Below are 3,390 nucleotides of genomic sequence, written 5' to 3'. Positions count from 1 at the left end.
TCCAGGGCTTGAGGTCAGTCTCTATGTAAAAATTACCTTCCATGTTTCTCACTCTAGGAGGCTGATTGGCCTGCTGTTCCTCCTCAATCACAAGCATGTACTCAATTACATCCCTCACTGTCTTCCATCCAACAAACAGGGAAACTCCACTTACTGTTACATTCAGTCGTTCTGGGGCTTCAAGACCTGAGAGTCAGAGAGAAAGAGAGCAAGAGAGAGAAAGATGGGTGAGAAATGAATAGTTGTTTCTCACAGTGGGTGAGAAATTAATAGTATAACACTATCTCTAGGTCATATAATAATATTAGACTAACCTCTGTCTAAACGGGAAAAGACTTCAGTGGCCCTCAAATCTCTTCTTCTGCGAGATCGTACTGGACCTGAGGAAGATGAGGAATTCATTACAAATGTGTTTAAAAGGGCAATATAGAGAAAAAAGTGATTCAATGAAACAAATGGCTTTTGTACAGTGCAAGCTGGACCATAGCTGCAGTGATACACTGACTTACAACTGAAGGTTTTTGGGTCCTTATTAAAAGAAATTCCAACTGTAGCAAGTTTTTTGGGACTGGTGTCATCCTGCATCTTCAACGCTACATGAACCCATGTGGGCAAATCAAATTCTGGTGACTGACAGCAAAGTTAAGCAGGACTTTACTGAATACTATTTATTTTCTGTCATAAAGAAGCCACAAGAAATAAGACTTTATTCAATAATACTATACTACTATACTGGACTTCGTATGTCGTATTTAGTGACAGACAGACAAGAAATGGGACAAAAATATATATATGCATAATTTCGAGGGGATTGTTACTGCGTGTTTGCTACATTTCACTTGTGTCACACATTGTTCAATGAGTGATGTTGTAATAAGGAACTACTGATGTTTCAGGAAATATCTCACTTGTTTGCTGAAGTGCAGTCATGTTATTGGCAGGTCGGCAGAACGCTTTCTTAAGAGTTAACAGTTAGCAGATGGATTTAATAGTAGTTCAGCTTTTGAATTTATGCAAAAATCCTATATCCACTATCACACAGTCCTTTGGTTGGTTTGTTGGCTTTCATGCCACATATAAAGCAGACTCCTGTACCGATAGAGACCTCCATTTCAGGTCGTGTCAACACATTAGGTGTGAAAGCACCCTTATGTACTCAAACCACACTGGACATTTAAGAATTAGACAAAGTAAACAGCTACAATTTAACAAAATTATGGGTACTATGTAGTGCTCCAGATGTTTCACCATTAGTCTGACCTGTAATATTTCGGCTAGGGAGACTCTCTCCCTCTGCATTGCTGGCTGTCACTTTAGTGGCATTAGGATCAAAGTTGGTCAGCTGACAGGAGAGCTTATTGGTGCTGCAAAGCACAACACGGTCTGCCCCCGACACATTGTAGACAGTGTACGTCATGGCAAACACAGATGCATCCCAGGAAAGCACAGAAGACTCTCTGTTACCAGTGTATTTCACATTCTGTGGTGCACAGGGGACTGGGAAAGAAACAATAAAAATGCTGTTAGCAAGTGTTTCCATATCCTATTTTCTTCACATAAACCTAAACCCAAAAATGAGATTATATTTTTGGGTTGATACAGGTCACTAAATACAGTAAAGAGTCAGGGATGAGTGAAGTGTAAAGTTACCTATGACTCCAGTAAAGACCCTGGACGGCCCGCTGACCCCAGCTGAGTTTCTGGCGCGTACAGTAAGGTTATAAGCTGTGCTGCAAGGCATTGGGAACTCAAAGTATCTCCTGGGCCACCAGTAAGAAGAGAACTCCATAATGGTCTGTGGGCTGTTTTGGATGTGACCGGTTATCTCTACAAGGTACTGAACATCAGAACAATTGACGCTGTCCCATGTTATCATGGCCCAGTGATTTTGGTCTATCTTCTGCATTCTGACATTCAGAGCAGTCGGAGGACATGGAACTGAGGAGGAAAGAGATTTAGAAAGTATTTTACCAGTGGAAATAGCCCAGTTGCATTTACACCAGCATACCACTTGTACATTTTCTTACTCACTGGAACTTCATGGTAGGATATACTTATTTACAACATCTTTACCTCTAAATTAGCTACACTAAATTACAGGAAACTAGTTCTCGACCTGATTATTGTATTATACCTGAGAAAAATTTTGCTCAGCATCCCTGAGGCATGAAGCCTTAAAAACGATTTTAAAAATATATATAATTCTTGCAATTATATTGGACTAGAACTGACACCTAAACACCTCACACATCACACACATCAATAATTAATTTGTGCTGAATTAACAAATTGGAGCATTGTTAACCGTGAACTGGGATAGTTTAATTTTTAAGCGTACCTGCTCCCGCTTGCAGAGGTGCACTGAACGAGCTGTTGCAGACGCCGTTAGAGGCTTCAACGGAGAAATTGTAAATGTCACCACATTCCAGGCCTTCGATGGTGCAGAAGGTGTCAGTGCTGTTACAGTAGAGCGCGTCTCCATCAATAGATTGGGCGCAGCCAAAGTACTTCACGGCGCCATCAATGGCATTCCAAGACAGCATGGCAGACTCGGTCTTACAATCAATGACCACTGCGAGACCGGTGGGCTCACAGGGTACTGCGAGGAGAGAGAGAAAAGACCTCCTGTCAGAGATTCGAGCAGGACTGCAGTTTCTGCAGTTTAAGGGATGATTTTAATAAAATAAAAAATATAAAATACAATCATATCAAGAGAGGTGACTAGTTAGTGTTAGAACAATCACCAAACAGTCACCATGAACTGATTATTAATAAATTATAGCTTGAAATAAAAAACATTTATTGCAGAATTTTGCATCATCATAGAAGAGATGTCTTTGCTGGATTTTCCTGAGGAGTTCGTGGGCTGCCTAGTGACAATTTAAATACTTTGCCAATTAATAGATTATTTGTATTGCCCATACAATGCCAGACATTTCTGAAATATGCCCATACTGCTCTTGTTTTGTCCAAAAAACTCTCCAAAATTGAGAGAACCAGCAATTTTTTGTCATTTTCCTTAGAAAATTCATACAATGTACTGATCAATCAGCTAACAAATTCATCATGATCCCTCTTCACTCAAAAACCAACATACACACTAAATGTCACTAGTATTGATAATGAGTGTCTTGATTAAATACACTAAATTAAATTATGTTATCCTTTACTTTCTACCTGTTCTAAAGGATGACATGCTGGGCAGGCTGGTGCAATTCTCTCCACTGGCGGTGATAGTTAGATTGTAGCGCTGTCCACAGTGCAGATCAGTCAGGGTGCAGTTGTTCACCGAGGTGCTGCAGCTCGCCACATGTCCATCCTTTCCTGTGGCCATCAGTAGGTAGGATGTAGCCACAGGGGAGTGTCGCCACGTCACTGTGGCTCCTCTAT

The sequence above is a fragment of the Morone saxatilis genome, unplaced genomic scaffold, assembly GCF_004916995.1.
Source record: "Morone saxatilis isolate NCDOM2014 unplaced genomic scaffold, NCSU_SB_2.0 Contig12, whole genome shotgun sequence".
NCBI classification, from domain to species: domain Eukaryota; kingdom Metazoa; phylum Chordata; class Actinopteri; family Moronidae; genus Morone; species Morone saxatilis.
This window is presented reverse-complemented; position numbering follows the sequence as displayed.